This window comes from Mixophyes fleayi, chromosome 4 (genome assembly GCF_038048845.1).
Source record: "Mixophyes fleayi isolate aMixFle1 chromosome 4, aMixFle1.hap1, whole genome shotgun sequence".
Lineage (NCBI taxonomy): Eukaryota > Metazoa > Chordata > Amphibia > Anura > Limnodynastidae > Mixophyes > Mixophyes fleayi.
In genome coordinates this window covers 165,137,796-165,155,928 of record NC_134405.1, presented here as the reverse complement: position 1 = coordinate 165,155,928, position 18,133 = coordinate 165,137,796, and the positions used below count along the sequence as shown (strand labels likewise).

Below are 18,133 nucleotides of genomic sequence, written 5' to 3'. Positions count from 1 at the left end.
GCCCTTTAAAACATATTTAACCCTTTCCAGACCCACCTATGTTTCTCCACTACCAGAAAGCTGCATTTATAAATATGGTCTCTCTCAGAATGCACTGCTAATCACATCAGTGATTAACAACGTTAGTGAGTCGGGAGGAAGCCAGCTCATATACCAAAAGCTATCAGGTGTCCTAGACACCCAATCGCTTCCTGAGAACAAAGACAGATCTGAAACACTGGTGATGTTAGTGACATCATCACCCATGTTTCCCCACAGGAAGAAGAGACTCTCGATCACATAAAACTCATAAGCAGCACACAGCGCCCCTACTGTTAGAGCATGTGCTCCTGACATCCAAAGCCATTTTGTAGTGTTTTAAAACATGCTATTGTAAAATAGGACAATAATAAAGCTTCACAAAGTAAACCACACACAGAAAAACACCTATACTTCTCTTATTAACAAGCATATTCTGTGACCCAAATTAATTGTGTAGACGTTGCTATGGGAAGAATTGTGGAAGATTTATGTTTTTCACCTGTTTTTACTATACACACACATATGTACAAAAAACAAACAAATATATATATATATATATATATATATATATATATATATATATATATATATATCCGAAAAAATATATTCATCCCCAAGAAAACCTATAGAAAATCAAAGACTAAGTAGAGGAAATCAACCTGAAGGAGCACCTCATTACAAACCTTTGCTGCAGTGTGTTATTAGTTTATTTTAAACATCATACTACGATATGAATGTGGGAGGTGGTTATTATGAAAAGGTTTACAATGAATACCTATTGTATAGTCAATACAAAGTAATGTTCATTACATGTAATCCTCATATTTAGTTTTCTTTAACAGACCTATACATTCCATTTTAGAATAAACTCAATGTAAACAATAGGACATCTGGGCATGGCCTATGTGTTGACTATCTAGCTTGACAGATCTGTGAGACACAGTAGGTAGGTCATTGCTTTTTCCCCCAAAGAGTCATATTTTGTTGGGTGTCATACATGAGCAAGCTCAAAATAAAAATTCAGCTGTAGAGCCAAATCTATGAGCAGCACTTGTGTAGTCTTTATTAAGTGACAACATACTTTTATTAAATCCAGCTCACAAGCAGATGACACCTGCTATACCAAACTTGAGCAGCAAAAATATTATAAAACTTTAGATAGAGAATGGGAACCAGGACAAAGCAGCCAATAACCCATGATAGGGATTATATTGCAAAAATAGATTTTATTTTGCGCACACAAGCAACAAAAAGAAAAAGGCTACAAAAAAAAAAGTGGACCTACCCTTTCTGAAGGATATTCATTCTGAAGTGCAGGCATGAGATAGTTAAAGCTCATAACCTTCTTTCATGGAACATTCATTTAATCTCCTGCTTTATAGTCACAATAAAGGGGAAGGAGGATAACAATAATATCTCTCGCTCTCTCATTATATTATAAACATCTTCACAATAATAACCTGGTTGTGGTACCTCCTTGGAATAGCCAGGATGTTGGATGTATGCTTTTTTTTTTTTTTACTCCCGCATGACAACAGGTGTTTTGTACCCGCACAATGATGCCACAATCCATAGTATTGTTATGAGTGACATTTATAAAACCAGTGCAACTGAAGAAATAGCGTTTTGGGGGGCAAATGAAAACACCAGTCACATTGCAAATAAAGCATTGTTTATGCAACACACATTTATCTCTGGGGTTAAGGCTGATAAAAAAATGTAATTGAAATTAAAATGATTGTGGTTTATGTGTATGTATTTAGGTTGCAACCTGCACCCTGAGACACCATACTGATGTGCAGTTATTAAACTGCACCTCAGCACAAGGACCACCAGCAGCAAGTTAGCTCCCCACAGAAAGTGGAGCACTACACCCCAGAAATATTGATTCCTTAACAACCAACAGAAGTCTGGTAAGCAGTGTTAGTACAGTTTCAAAGTTTATTTATACGGACATGGAGTACCTAGCAAGTGCTAGCATTTATCTTACTGGAACCAACACCACGAGTAAACTTTTATTGTGTCACTCGTAAGCCTGTGTTTTGTTTTTTTCTCCCGATCATTCTATAAGTAACGTGAAAAGAAGATTTTGCTTGAGGCCAAGCAATTAATGATATCTTTACTTATCTCGACAGTCATGTGTATATAGTTATCAAGTTTCATAGTTATTCAAGTCACTCACAAAAGCACCAGCACAGCCATTTTGTAGCTTTTTTATCGTTTTCTCATACAGTGGGTCATTTACTAACATTGCTGCTCAAAAAAACAAACAAAAAACAGGTGAACCAGATTTTTCTTCTTAGGCATACTTAATATTTATGGAAACATGAAATTGTAGAAGCCAGCTCTTTTTTGCAGACAGATTTTCAACAGTTATTTCTACCAAAATATTACACTATTTTCAAAACAGAGGCATATTCAATAACTGATCGAAACAGGCAAAGTTTTGTGCCACTGTAGTTGCAAAGTATTTCAGTATATGACATCAATTGGGCCAGTGGATAATTCCTGCTGCCCAATGAATGAATATATCTACGTGTGGTCAGAAAACATTGTACCACTGAACTGCTAAGCTCACCTGCCGAAAGACTGGATTGGTGAAAGCTGACCATCCAGGAGTAGCCGCCAAATTGGCCACTGCTTTTATCACATGTTGTTTGTGGATAATATGATAAGAGAATTTGCTGATTAAACCTCTGCCTTATTTGACTGTTGACAAAGATATACTTTATTACAATGTGAAAATCTAGAACTGCAATGTTTACCTTGTGTAATATAAAGAATTAATGTATATTAACATAGTGTTCTATCCACCATAGCATACCAGCATTTAATAAACAAACCATCCCACTTGTAGAAGCACACAATTTGGTTTCAATCAAATTTTTATAAATAGCAAATATTTAGTTAGTCCCATTTATTTAGTGTATAATAAACAGATTAATAGACTTTTTGCCTCTGACCTAGGACTATGCAAGGTTATTCATGATGGCCGTTTGCCTACAAACAGTTAATCATATGTACTTTCAGGGCCTTGAAAAGTTAAGTAGTCAGACTGCCCTATGCTTGCTCAGGGGCACCTTTCTGTAATGCTCTATGGGAAAGAAGGGAGAGACATAATGGTCTCCCTCAACCCTTATAACCAATTACTGACCAAATCTTGGTTTTCTCATCTGTGCAACCTACCTAAAAACATACTTCCTAAATGTGATGAGTGATCAATTTGACTATAGCAATTTCCCCTCTAGACTGCCTGACCTTGATCCAACACTGAAAGAGTACAATATATTCAGAAGCATTCTGTTTTTGCGTCTGTCTGTGGCAAATAGTAGTTTCGGGGTTTAAAGTAAGGAATATGAAGCTCAGCTGTTTATTAGATCTCCATTCCCAAAAAATAAAAAAAATGGATGCAATACAAAGCAGCACACAAAATGGTTCAGTGCAGAGGTGTAGCAAAATCACGCAATATGTTTTTTTAGCAGACGCACTAAATTATGACCACAAATCCAACCTCCTTGATATAGTTACTGACTAATCTGATGAATAAATAGGAGTGCAAATCACTACTTTGTTGAGGCAGAGACATTCTAAACCAAGTCATGTGGTACATAACAAAAAGGATAACAAGAACACAAAGAGGGGTATTCAATTGTTAGGGGGGTATTCAATTGTTAGCGTTAACGGAAAAAAACGAGCGCTCCAAAAAAATCTTCAATACGGTAATTACTCGAGTAAACTACCGTATTAACGCTTTTCTCGCGCAATATTACCGTATAAACAGTAATATTTTTTGAGCGCTCGTTTTTTTCCATTAACGCTAACAATTGAATACCCCCCTTAGCGTTAACGAAAAAAAACGAGCGCTCAAAAAATATTACCGTTTATACAGTAATATTGCGCACGAAAAGCGTTAATATGGTAGTTTACTCGCGAAATTTCAGCTCGCCGCTGAGCGGCGAGCTGAAATTCCGCGAGTAATTACCGTATTAACGCTAAGATTTTTTGAGCGCTCGTTTTTTTTCATTAACGCTAACAATTCAATACCCCCCAAAGATTAATAAAAAAAAACCAAAAAAAAAAACCACACAACTATAAATACTGAGCTACAGAACCAAAATTAGATCTAAGTCCCACACACAAATTTATTTAATTTATTACAGAAAACGATTTCCCTTTTTAAAAGAAAGTAACACTTCGTTCCTAGTCCAGACCTGGACAAGTTTATCCAAAATTTAGGAGCCAGCAGTATAAATTACAAATTTACAAGCTGTGCAGAAAATATTTTGTAATATATGTAAAAATATACTGTAAACAAATTCATAACAAGTGAGCAATTTCAGCAGAAGCAGCAATTCCAGTGCTGACCACCATCTCTGCAAGATCTAAATGCTGGGGCGCAATCCTAATGTGACCTGGCAGGTGTACTGGAGATTGAACCGTTGTAGATATCCCGTCAACTTCTTATCCTAGCATACTGGGAGAATGGTAAGTAACTAATGCAGATACAAGTTCATACTATCTGGCATTACCGACACCCATATATCCACACTTCAATCCATCCTAAATGTTACTGCAAGACTGATCTTCCTCTCTCACTGCTCCACATCTGCTGCACCACATTGCAAATCCCTACACTGGCTCCCTGTGTCCCCCAGAATCTAATTCAAATTACTCATACTTACCTACAAAGCTCTCAACACCACCACACCTTCATTCATCTCAAAATATTCTCCCTGCCACCCTCTTAGATCAACCTCTGCACCTTGCCTCGACTCTGGTAACCAACTCTTACACCTACAAGACGTCTTCCATGCTGCTCCCCACTTAGGGAATTCCATATCACACTCAGGTCTTTCCCACAACCTTCAAGTCTTTAGATGTTATCTAAATCCCCCCCCCCTTTTTTTTTTTTTAAAGCTTACCTTGTCCCTGATGATACTATTTACATTAATACATCCTCCCAGCTGTCCCAATCTCTACCCCAAGTCAAACTCGCTCCTCTTTCAATTATGTGCTCTTCCACTTAGAATATAAGCTCTCTAATGAGCAGAGTCCTATACCCTTTGTTTTCATGTCTGCATTGTTTAATGTATATCCTTGTTTAATGTATGTCCTATTTTAACTACTGTACGGCGCTGCAGAGCACTGTGCCGTCTTACAAATCTACTATAATACTCAGCTACACAATGACTGATATTTATGAAAACAGTTCCAGAAGGGAAGACTGAAAATACTTTACTTTATAATGAATGTGACCTAGAGACAGTTCTTGGTAAGCCTCAAATATATATATATATATATATATATATATATATATATATATATATATATATATATATATATATATATATATATATATATATATATATATTTTAGGATTCCTGGTCCTTTACTGTGACATAATACAAATCTGCCTATTTGTAAAAATAAATGAAAACAACTGTACTTATCGACAAAGCTAACTACACACATATCCAGCAGTGGTCATCTGCCACTGGATTTTCCAACATACCATGCATAATCAACTGGTTTATACAGCAAATACACCAATGTCTTCAGCATAATCATTCACAGGAAGCAAACGCAGATGCGAAAACAGAAGTAAAACAGTGTCAGTTGTGCTAGTTAAACATAGAATAACTATGTTTCACCGAATTTTTGCAAACAACCTTCACCCAGACAATTACGCCGATGCAGATGGTGATGTAGCCACGTGAACAGTACAACTCCTCCTCACTCAAACATACTCATAAAGAAATTGCCACAGCTGTCTTAAGAAAAAATAAAAAGGATTTCTGCAGAGGAGCTGGTCAGCAAGCCACAGAACTCGACATAGCTCATCATGAGGTGCTGGTCAGTTAAGCCCTCCTGCACAAGAGAGTTCAGGAGCAGTGTCACTGAACAAACAGGAGGGGTCCCGAGTGAAAAAGTCTCGCTGATGTCTGGGTCTGTGGCGGTGCTCATCATTTCTATAGCTGAGACTCCAAGTGTTAGCGTACCACTCTTCTGAGACTATAAAAGAAGTGGTCCTCCAATCAAATGCATTGTACCTGACAATCAAGGGCCTGGAAAAAACAGATCCACCTCTGGTTGGAGGGAAAGGAAGGTTATGCAAATCTGCCTTCCCAATAAGGAAAATGCTTTTCAGCAATGATTCTCCATTTCTTTATTGTCTAGTGCTAGGACCACCTATGTATTTTTATAGTTTAGGCCAGTGGTTCCCAAACTTTCTCAGCTCGGGACACCCTTCGGGTCACCATAATTTTTCCAAGGCACCCCTAAGCAAAAATAATTACCGGGTGGTCCCGTTTTTTAAGTAGTTGGGTCAAAATGACGTAAGATGTATTGAGACCCCTTCACCATTACATTGTGCCCCTTTATCATATCACTCCGTATCCCCTTAGCCGTCTCACATCCTGTGTCCCCCTCTTCGCCGCCTCACACCCTCTGTCCGCCCTCCTTCAGCCCCCCTCTCTCTCTCTGTCCCCCTCCTTCAGCCCCCCTCTCTCTCTCTGTCCCCCTCCTTCAGCCCCCCTCTCTCTCTCTCCCCCTCCTTCAGCCCCTCTCTGTCCCCCTCCTTCAGCCCCTCTCTGTGTCCCCCTTCAGCCCCTCTCTGTGTCCCCCTTCAGCCCCTCTCTGTGTCCCCCTTCAGCCCCTCTCTGTGTCCCCCTTCACTTACCTTCTTCCCGGACGTCTTCTCTGCTGCTGCTCCTCACTGAGGCTGCCGGACATGATGACGTCACGCACGGCAGTCAGTGAGGAGGAGGATCCGACGCTGGATACGTTTTTTTCTTCTTTTTCTAGGGCGATTGCGGCACCCCTGTGACAGGGAGCCGCGGCGCAGTTTGGGAACCGCCGGTTTAGGCTACAAGGACTGTGGATTGTAACACAGACCTGATGTGACAAACGGGAAAAAAAATAATTCTGAAAATATTCATATAGTATTTTCAGCAGAAGTTTGTTTGTTTTTTAAGTTTAATCATAAACTGTTCTGTAATAACAATACACAACATTTACACTTTTCACAAACATACACTAAGAATTGGTATGGTCTTAGGTTTGTCCACCATTGCAATTTCCTTCATCTTGATGTTTGTCTGTAAAATGACATTATCTTAATATTCGTGTTCTAAACCAAAGCACTTTTGAGGTGAATGGTTATTTTAAACACATTTATTCTTAATTGTGAAATTAGCAATGTTATTGGACTCAGAACTCAATTTGAGTAGGATAACAAAACACCTACAGTTAAGCACATACACACTCATACAGAACTGTTCCCTTGACGTATTATACAGCTCAGAACTCAATCTGGGAAGCTTAGCGAGTATCTTCATTTGGTCATTTCTATAATCGGATACTGCAGTACAGAACATAAACAAGGCTTCAGTTTGTGCACCATACAATATTGTACAGAATCTTAAAGATGTCTACTTATTATGCCCCCCTCCCCCAATTCTCTAGATGCTGATAATCGCGATTGGTAAATTATCTTGGGCAACACGATGGTTTCATGGTAAGCACTTCTGCCTAACAGCACTGGGGTCATGAGTTCAATTCCCGACCATGGCCTTATCTGTGAGGAGTTTGTATGTTCTCCCCGTGTTTACGTGGGTTTCCTCCGGTTTCCCTCCACACTCCAAAAACATACTGGTAGGTTAATTGGCTGCTAACAAATTGACCCTAGTCTGTGTGCGTTAGGGAATTTAGACTGTAAGCCCCAATGGGGCAGGGACTGATGTGAGCGAGTTCTCTGTACAGCGCTGCGGAATTAGTGGCGCTATATAAATAAATGGTGGTGATGATGATGATCTTAAGTGTTGGTTGTCTTATAGTTGAGCAGTATCAGCTTCTCTGCAGCACTCATTTCTTTCCTAGTCTGTATCATTACATCTGGAAGTAAATAGGGAAAGGAGGCTAGATGTGAAAGAATCAAGAGTAATCAGTTCAATTTCACTTTAAGGAAGTAGGCAGAATTTTTTAGCAGACATATGTTATTGTCATCTTGACATTAACATGGTATGGATGCTAAAAAACATATTTGCACATAACCAGCATCTCTTTGGGGATATGAATGAAAACAATTGTGTGGTTTGGTTAAAATAGGGGAGGCACATTGGTAAGTTGCCTCACAGCGCTGGATCCATGGGTTCGATAACAACCAGTACATTATATGCATAAAGTTTGTGCGGTTGGTATGGAAATGCATATCCTACGCAAAAGAAATTGGCATTCGCCCAACTCTAAATGAGAGCCATTGTATACTACTAAACCAGGTACACTGCTCCTGCATACACCATCACTTACCAGCCTCTTTATTAACTCCACCATTGCCATAATGCCAGTTTTGACCTGAGTTTTAAACTGATGGTACAGAAAAGGGAGAAGTGTAAACAAGTCACTAGACCTTTGATGCAATCATGCATGTTGTGCATCACACACACTCATCTATATCCCCCTTGCATTCTTAAATCCATGCTCAAGGTGGTCGACAGCAGGGCTGGAAGCATATTTCTGGTCAATCTTGCTACATGGAATGGAATAATAAATATAAATCAACTTGGATGTTGTAACACAATGGATCCCAAACTTTCTCAGTTCGAGGCACCCTTAGGGTCTCTATCATTTTTTCAAGGCACCCATAAGCCAAAATAATTACTAAATAGTCCCCCGCCTTGCTTACCAAAAGCCCTGTCTGTGGCACCCCTGTGAGATTGCTGAGGCACCCCAGGGAGCCACGGCACACAGTTTGGGAACCACTGTTGTAGCAAATAACGCCCTCTATCACCAATGTTTGCCTTATCTCGATTGTTTTTATCCTTTTGTTAGGTCCTATAATCCATTTCTATGCAGGTGTGGCACCTGCACAAGTGTTGCATAAAAAATAAAACAAACTCCAACAATATCAAGGGTCAAATGGGAGGAGTATCCAGACGGTTACGCTTCTGTGCATTTGTGACTGGACTTCCCAATAATGGTAATTACAAAGTATATCTATAACTAAATTCACTGAGCCAATAACTATCCTGTATGGCCTTATGTGAAAATTGCTTGAGAGATTCTTGTTTGAGAGACTCTGGAACCAGGGGAAGGGGGAAGGGGGGGGAGAACTCCAAACAGAGAAAAAGAATGGGGCCTGGACACTCTGTATTGTGTAACTCAACCCTTTATTATATCAAATTATTTTTTATTTATAAATCACAAACATTACAACAGCAACATCTTTACAGTTACATAACATGGTGCTCAAATTAAAAGCCAAACCCCAAAACAATTCAAAATGGAAGAGGTACGGTATATCCAATAAAATCTTAAAGGATCAGAATTGCCAGCATACACATATACCATGAAGACAGATCTTCAAAGACAGTAAGGTTATTTATTAACATTTTAGAAAGGTAAAAAGCTACAGTAACATCATAGCAACCAACCAGCAATGAACTTTTATGTACAAAGTACTAGCAAAACAATAAAAGCAAATCTCAGTAAATAACACTCGCTGTTTTTAAACATACTGCCATGGTGTCTTTTTTTCAACTTTCCCAAAAGAGTCCCATTATTGTATTTTTATTCTTTTTTTTTTTTTCTTTTATTTGGAACCTACCAGAAGAAATATATTTAACATATGTGTAGCGCCTTAGGCGTAACACTTGGACAGAGCTAGATTGCTCAGACAAAATCATAAGGCAAAATTACATAAGTAGCAAGGCTGAAAAAAAAAAAAAGACAAATGTTCAACAAGTTCAATCAGCTCTTACCTGTTTTAAAACTAAATACTGTTACCTCTTTTTTAGTTTTCTATTTTTGTAAAATTGATTTTAGAACAACAGCTTTTTTGAGAAGCTATACAAACAGGGACTCAAATGTTGCAAACACAGAAATTAGATCTGCCATTGTTTAGTTTATGGCCCAACTGCACATTATATAACATTAATTTATTAAATATTTGCTGATGTAGACATGGCCAGCTTCTAAAATGTTTACCTGATCTGATATTGCAGCATCTGTGGTCTCAAAACGACTGAGGTGTCATATTGATTCAATCAAAATTAATAGTAACTGCGGTCAGAAGATTGCCATTATCGGCCTTTGTGTGCAGTCATCGCACAATCAGGCAGCCATAAGGATGGAAGTAATAAGGTCACTGGACCCTTACGGATTTACAGCCAGATCTCCATCAAATACATTGGTCAAGCTGAACAATGATATGGAGGCTTAAGTTGAGGGGCCTAGAGGTAAGATTTGATAAAACAAAACAACAAAAACAAAAACGTCTCAAGTCACTTTATTACGGCCTCAAAAGCAACCTAAACCTGTAAGGAGCTTTCAAGTACACGAACAGCTGGCAAAATGTTCTAAAAAAAATTACCAGACTTTTTTGATAACCAGTAGATTCAAGAATGGTTGGAAATTAGAACCCTCACTCATGTTAAACCAGTAAAATTGAAAAATTCTATTTGAACAGACCAATTCGGATACAAAACCAATAATGCCATACCTTGACACTAACCAAAATATTATTTATATCGGTAATTACAATCTGTAAACAATAGTTATATGTACATTTAAAACACAGTATCTATCCCAAGAGGTATGAATCAAATTATACTGCAGTGTGATGCAGCTCCATCAGGATAATAACGGGTTAAACTACACCAGGAAGACAATATACAGAAAAGAATACACTCCATTCTAGCTGGCCCCTGCATCCACAGCAAAAGGCACCTAGGCTTTGCTGCCTTCATTTTCAAGTTGAAATAGCTTGTTCATGGACTTGACCAGTTCCTCCCAGAAAATAAATAAACAGTGAGGTGTGTTTATCCTTTTCAGTGTTAGTCTCACTTTATTGCTTTACATTATAACAGCTCAATGTGATACAATTAATTTATTAAAGTGATTATTTAAATAAAACAATGTTTGCCTTGTACCGCATGTGTGCTGCAGACATATGTACTGCATGGGGTGTGGAGAACCCGAGCTGATTAGATTACAACATCAGCCGGGGGCCGCCATTTTTAGTCTCTTCAAAGGACAAAAAGGGAAATACAAGCAACAACTGCACATGATTAACAAGTAAAACCCTTGTTTTTAACAACAAAGTTTAGAGAAAAGGGGGTGGTGGACATAATATCAAGCAAGTCATATCACTGCACCAGTCCACAGAGACGACTACATATTACGCTTCACTTTAAAGGTTATGCGATAGAATGTATTCTGAAACACAAAAGGAGGGGCATACACGCCATAATATGTACACATAGTCCAAACAATTTATAGAATGATGGGGAGGTATGCGACTGATTATTTACTTAATGGGGGGTTTGACTGAAGCATGGTGCTCCCTTTCTTTGTGTGCTGGTGTTGTGTCTGAGCTGGCCTGCTTACACACACACACAGGATTGCTTGTTCCTCCCCCATCCATGTCTGCAGCCTGAGAGCAGAAAGCCCTGGAAAGACCTACAGCTTTGCAGAGGGTGTGTGTATGTATGTATGTATGTGTGTGTGTGAGAGAGAGAGGATGTACACACACCAGACCTCCCAAGCATCATATCCATGTTTTCCATTTACATACACATCAGAAAAGTACATAAAAAATATTTGCCAAAATCAATATAGAATAAGAAAATGCTTTCTTTTTGAAGGTACATTAAAATATTAGCCACATTCATTGCATATACCCTATATTGGTAATGCATATATAAAATATTTTAAGAAAACAGATTCTTATGCACTCTACGTACACCAGCCCCAGCATTACCTAAAAATACCCTGCTATTATAAACAGTCACAGAAACAGCCTTTTATTAACACATGCAGATATACTTTGGAGGAAGGGGAATACATTTGTGTAGGGCATTTACAGTATTAACTTAAACAGTTTGCAAAGAATGTTCCTTTGTCTATACCATCACACCAACAATTTATCAAGTACAGCATTAAATGCACAAAAGTTGGTTTAAACATTTGTAGCTGAAGTAGTCTATGAGTTTCCAATCGTGAAACAAGGCTTAAACAGAAAAGGCCTGAAAAGGAAATGCTTTATTTGACAAACAAAAAGGTACCAGTCTGGGTACATATTGGATTAGTGTGCAATAAGGGACAAGATCAGTATATCCGTTTACAGGCAAATGTAAACTAAAAAGGGGGGCATACAGCACATAGAGGAATAATCCAATGTGCCTACCCACCCCCTTCCAACACTGCCAAATACAGCTATGTTGACCATAAACCCCGCCATATTTATCGTATACGGACCCTTCTCTACAAGGCTGAAACACTCAAAAGAGCATATATGGCACTGCACATACACATAGGTCTGTGCACACAAAATACAAGAATAGTTACATGTTTAGAACAACCAAACTATTTACACATATAGAGCAAAACACTTTAAATAAGCTCTCGTTACTGCACACAAGTGCCCTGTGGAGAGAATACTTTCAGATTATAATAAATGACATGCAAACTTACCTAAAATGTGCAAACGCCAGGAAACAAGACACCGTTGAAGCAAACCGCAGACACACACCCCTAAAAGGTGATCTTGTGATCAGCTGCTGTGAAGTATTGAATAATATTACTCCCAGCAGCTTGTGGGGTGACAGGAAAAGCGTCGTCAGGAACAACCCGGGACCGTTAGGCAGATCTACAGAACTGACACTAAAATATCAAAAGACACCAACACTAACCTTACTAGGAGGGAAAGAAATGATAGTCGGTGACACAAATATAAAGGGTGTTTGCAGTGCTTTTGCAGACTGCAGCCCCAATGTGTACAAACCCCGCTCCTCCCGTGTCTCAGCCTACGCTGGCTCTATGTCACTGCCTCTCTCTGGAAAATGGCGTCGGCTGCTTGTACGGGGATTCCTCACCCGGCTACCAGGGGCTCAGTACTGAGACTGCTGCGGGTGTGGGGAGCCAGCCGCTGGAGCCTTTGCCCACAAGCAAAATGCCGATGTCAGTAACACAAGATACGCCATTTTGCTTGTGGGCACAAGCATGACCTATCAAAACTGCACACCCTCCTCACATCAAAAATATATCGGTAGGTGTTGTCTATGCCAATTTACTTAATGGCGAAGCCTTTCAATGCTGAACTGATGTCTGTGGAAGCCTTAAAGAAATGTCCCTGCAACCTGGGTGGAGTGAAAGAAGGGTGTAGACATTATTTAATGATGTAAATAGGCGTATATACCATATCGAGAGTATCTAAACATTCTTCAGCTATGCAGGGGGGATATATAGCGAGCCGCCATGTTGTCATATACATTACTAAGCGGAGAACTTTTCTAACCATATATAATCTATTAAAGGGCATACAAGACATCATCGACGATACCCTTAGTATACATTTAGAAACTACATTCTGCGCAGTAACAAATATACGATATATTTACATTATACACATAGCACAATTCACTCGCAGAGCCTATCGCTATACAAGAGCATCTGTACATAGATTCTGCAGTCTACAACATAGCATTTGGTGAGCTTTTATCTGGCTGTTGCATCGTTGGTCAGGAGCTGTCATATCTACATGTATGTGACAGTCACACCAATGTAGTGTAGTATGTTCGCCTTTAAACATGAGTGTGACATCCCAGGGCTCGGCGCCGCTGTCCCCAGTGACCATTGCAGGAGGTGGGTGTGTGAGACAGCCTCGACAGGAGTCCCTCTGGAAAATGGGTGGGTAATTCAATAGTCTCTAGATAGCCCGATGCTTGCTCTAATTGGGGAAGATGGAGGCGGTTCCTCACCCAGCTCTGCGCTTATCACCATGGTGTTTCTAGCTAAGAGAGCTGGTGTTGGGGTCTCCCGTGCAGCAGTTGCAGGGGCCGCTGACAATAGTGCGCAAACTCGAGGCGTATGATTAAAGCTTGCAGACTACTGCTCTGTCTCCATGGAGAGAGAAGGGAACGGATGGGACTGAAGAATATATTGCAGCAGCTTCGTCGTGTACTATTACCAACATCATCACCATCCTGCCATCTATGTCTACCAAGTGACAAAAAGAAACAGATGGTGAATGGACATTTGCCGCACCAAGTATTGTATTTGTTGAGTGGTTATTAAACTGTGTCCCTGTATAAGCGTTCAGTTCTGTGTTATCATAATTCTTAGGTTGTCCTTGTAGATGGCTTACAATGGCGCCGTGTTACCTTGTTGTCATTTTACTGTTGTTTGTTGGGGGGCGAGGCCAGCTGTAAGCAGCCAATACGCGCTGTAGTGGTGCTTATTCGACGGCCTGTGATTGGCTACTCGTGACATCATGCTGCAGCAGGTGGGAGGAGAAAGAGCTTCTGGGGGATGCGGGTGCAGAAGGAGAGCTCGGCGCCATTACATAACAACGCAACATCGAGTTTGAGTACATTGCATTGCCGCATGCTGTGTTTTAGTGCCTAACCCATACTGATCCGTGTCTTCTTTTCCACAGAGAACATTATTCGCGTATCTGTGGTCTTTTCCATCCAGTGCAACTTAATGTGACGGGGACAGTGAATTCTGAGTGCGTCACGCTAATATGGTGCTCTGGGAGATGTGCTGGGGACGCACGTCCTGTGCTGGTCACGTGTTCGGGTTGCCTGGTAATAGGGCTTGGCCAGGAATCAAGTGGTTAGAGACGGATGTGGGGGAGGAAGAAGTTATTTCTGCTGGGGGTGGGGGCATTCAGTTTGGACTACAGTTCACCATTTTCTAGATTAGTGAACGCCACTCTGCTTGTACATAGGCTCTGAGACTGTATTAACTCCCCAGGTGCTGGGCCGTGTGATGCAGCAGTGCCTTTACAGCAACCTTCCTTTTACCAAAATAAAAAAAGCATCTGTCTCAGGGAACGTTAATGGAATGTTTTACTCTGTAAATTTTGTATATTAATTCCAGATTATGTTTGTGATTTCGTATCAATTGTAGCCGGACAACACAATCTATCATATTTGCACTTTGTGCACAATCTTATCATAAGAATTTTTGTTTTTCATTATGATGTGTATGTAGGGGAAACCTACTTGCATAGCGTTCATCTTTCACCCATCCTAGCTCTAATAATTACTAATGTTTATGCATGTCCACAGGCAAGTGTCTGTTAGATTTCCATTCCCATAAAAGAAACAAACAGGAGGCACGGAAATAAAAACAGACGTGTGCTCATAGCTAAACAGTTTGGGTCTGAGAATGGAGGAAGGCAGATTAGATTTGTAAAATGAGCAGAGATAATCAAAGAGCTTCCACCCAAATGTCTGTTTCTTGTAGATTCTGACTGAGAATTCTGAACTAGTTTTGCTGCTTAAATTGCCTTTTAATATACATGGAACATTTCTCAAATTAGCATAACATTTTGAAAACAAAACCGCAAATTAGCTATATAAAACAAATGCTGAAAATTGCTACTAACCATAGCAAACATCTATAGCGCTCTGCAGCTTCTAGGCTACATGGGGTGCAGGCAGTCATTTTTGTCAGGTTTTTTTTTTTTTTAACACCATGGTTATGTTATGAAAAAACAGCAATCTAAGCTCTGCCCACATTTTCAGTCCCTAGGTGTACAAGGCTTGCAAAATGTAAATGCTACTAAAAAGTATGGGTTTAAAAATATCCTATGATTTTGTATTTTATTTCTTTCTACTGATTTCATCAATGTAGCTCTGACATGTATTCATCATATTCTACTGACTTTTATTAAAATAATCTTTCCTAGTTGATTTTTTTCAGCCATTGTTTGAGTATACATTGCATTTTAACTTTTTGTTTTTAAAACAAATCTTTTAATTTACTGGAAGTTTTAGGGCTTGTGCCTACTGCTATGTAAGATCAAGTGATGTGCACTGTATGGTGAACAGATGGAAAAAGTAGGGATCGTTTGAGCTCTGGTAGATTTATCCTCTGGACATGGACATAAAAAGACACTGTTCACGGAGATGGATGGTCAACTTTGAGGCCCCAAGGTGGCTTTTCAATCCTTTCAGAGTCCTTGAACGCTACTTGTTTGTTTTGTCATTCATGAGAAAATTATATTGGGGTGTATTGAGGGTGTTTTTACCATAGGGATCAGTGATCTATTTTCAGCTAGAGCTTTGTTTAAGTGTAGCCTAACCAACATACAGTAAAGGACATTGTGCACATGACTAAACACTGTATACAAACTGTTTATTTTGTTATGAATACATTTTTGGCAGAGGTTAAATGCATTCATCTTGGAAGGGGGGGGGGGGCTTAGGGTTTATTTACACATTTGCCCATAGAAGGTTGATCAGGAGTAAATTTGTGTATAAATGCAGCTGCCAAAAGGATCATGATTTATTGTGACAGCCTTTCGTAACTTCTCACAAACAAGCATGTGTAAATGTACATCTTAGAAATGCTGCATGCACACAAGACAATAGGTTATCATAAAAACCAATAATCATTATGACTGATGTAGCTCTGCATAAACAACCTTGATATTCCCGTGGACATAGGAATTGATTCCTACTGCAAGGTTTTATTGTGGGATGTAACAACATATCTTCGGAACGTGCCAGACAAGACTTCAAAATGCCATTTGTTGTTACAGAATAAATGTAACCTTTAGGACTTGCCTAGGCGTGTGTGTGTGTGGTTGTATATGCATCACACAATGGATCAAAGAAGGAAGGATTCTGTATGCATCTTCCCTGTGCACATAATTTGTACAGATGCATGCTTGGGAAAAAATGACCAGAGAAAATGGTGCTGCATAGAAGTTAAGCACTGATGTTTTTTCTGTGCTTGATTTGTGCAAATCATAAAATTGCACACAAAATAAATGTCTCTGTGAACAAGCCCTAATCTCTGCTCCAGAAAATGCAAAATTGATCACCGTTTCCCTTCACTAGCAAAAGTAAGTGTTTTGAAACTTTATTTAATGTGACTGCTAGAGACATATGTATTTTATTCATTGCTCCTTTAAAAGACTCCATTATGGATTTTTAACAAACTTGTGTTTGTCACCATAAAATCTAGTTTTGACTTTGCTCTGGCTTGCAATATTTCGTTCTTTTCTGATATTGTGTATGGAGAAGCAGCCATCATGTTGACAGCTGCAAAACTATTATGTGCAGGTCATGCACCACCTGGTGGTTGTTTTGCAGTATATTTAAAGAAGTCTTCACCTTCACACATTCAGTTTATTTGCTTTTATACACACGTTAAACATTTGGCAAATTTTTATCTCTGTGTCACTCATTTTCGTACTTTTCAGAAATGCTTCTGTATTAGACAGTGTTTTATTGCCCACAACATAGAGCTGCACTATGAATACAACTTTATCAAATGCACAGACTACCATGAAATTTGGTTTGCACAGGAAATGCATGTTTCCAGATCATCTAAGCTTTAATCAGACATCTTCAGTTCAAACATATTACTTAGCTTTCAAATATATTTTTAAATGTAGCTCAACTATTTTGTACATTTTAAAAATTGTACCAGGGTGTTTATATATGTAAATGTATTAACTGATTAATGAGGTTAAAAAAACTTGCTGCATTATTGATTTTGGTAACAATATGAAGATTACATTGTCACTGTTAAGGTATGCCAACTGTGAAACTTTCCTTGCTGAAATCTTCCTTTTCTTCTAGACCTGACAATACACCCAATGAGGTCAGACCTGCTCCTGGTATCGGGCCTCGTTTCCAAGCTTGTGTGAGGGGTATCTCACATGAGAAGGCTGATGAGAGGGCTTTTTGAAGTGATGCCATGATTGCAGGACACAGATACAAACTACACCCACTACAAATTAATTAGTAAGCATTATTAGCACTAATACCACCCTGACCAACAAGTGCCCTTATATTACTCAGGACTCAGGTATTGCGGTCTCCCGTGAAGGGGGGGGAGCATGTGGTGCACATTGCACTGTACTCTTCCTTTGATCTGCACTCCCTCTTCATCCTTTGGTGTGAGGTCATGTAATGCGGAAAAGACTGCTCTGATCATGTGTCCTAGAACGTCTCCTATGTTGACAAGTCTGGCTTATTCAATGCATAACAGATTGGTTTCATAAACCTGGAAGGGGCTGCAGGTGAAACTTAATTTGACCACCTGTTGCCTACAAGTTGTATATTCCTTGCCCCAATTGTACCAAAATCTGACC

At 39.3% G+C, this 18,133-nt stretch overlaps 1 protein-coding gene and 1 long non-coding RNA gene across 8 annotated transcripts in view; one reads left to right on the top strand and one right to left on the bottom strand.

The window, feature by feature from the left end:
* The window catches only part of KMT2E (lysine methyltransferase 2E (inactive)), a 61,383-nt gene extending 48,287 nt beyond the window's left edge, over positions 1 to 13,096 (bottom strand). For 5 of the 7 annotated variants that reach the window (XM_075208764.1, XM_075208768.1, XM_075208770.1 and 2 more), the window contains exon 1: positions 12,493 to 13,096. The gene's annotated coding sequence lies outside the window, so the exon portion shown is untranslated. Of the gene's footprint in view, positions 1 to 36; positions 55 to 12,492 lie in introns of those variants that run through there. The other 2 variants (XM_075208765.1, XM_075208766.1) reach the window with 2 other exon arrangements.
* A 93-nt stretch (positions 13,097 to 13,189) lies between these two features.
* Positions 13,190 to 16,595, top strand: LOC142152289 (uncharacterized). The gene is made up of 2 exons (XR_012691314.1): positions 13,190 to 14,043; positions 14,456 to 16,595. It is a non-coding gene; the product is annotated as an uncharacterized LOC142152289 (long non-coding RNA).
* The last annotated feature ends 1,538 nt before the right edge of the window (positions 16,596 to 18,133 follow it).